The sequence below is a fragment of the Nansenia antarctica genome (assembly GCF_963989245.1).
Source record: "Nansenia antarctica genome assembly, chromosome: 6".
Lineage (NCBI taxonomy): Eukaryota > Metazoa > Chordata > Actinopteri > Argentiniformes > Microstomatidae > Nansenia > Nansenia antarctica.
In genome coordinates, this window is record NC_137676.1 from 14,775,836 (window position 1) to 14,776,252 (window position 417).

Consider the following 417-nt stretch of genomic DNA (forward strand, 5'->3'; position numbering starts at 1 on the left):
AGAGATCATGTTCAAGGGCTGTAATTTACTATGAAACACAAGCAGAGAGCATAGAAGTGTCTAGGGGAAGAGCATTTCTCGTGCCATTAATGCTCATTAATAGCTATTAGTTTTTAGTACAGCAAATAACTAACCTAACCTAAATCCTAAAACAGAAAGACACCACACTGAAGTTAAATCAGTATCTAGAGGGATCAGCCTATGACTCTCCACTGTACTGCAGTGGGCAGCACTAATACATCTCCCTTTAGTCATCAGGTTGTCCTCAAAATACCCAGCATCCATCCGTGACTCTACCACATAAATCTCAAGGGGAACAGGATGGGCCCCCCAAAAAAATCGGATATCCGTTCGCCTCATCAAAGCAGTTAAGCAGTTTCTAATAGAAAAAAACGTCAAGCGGTGTAATTCATTTTA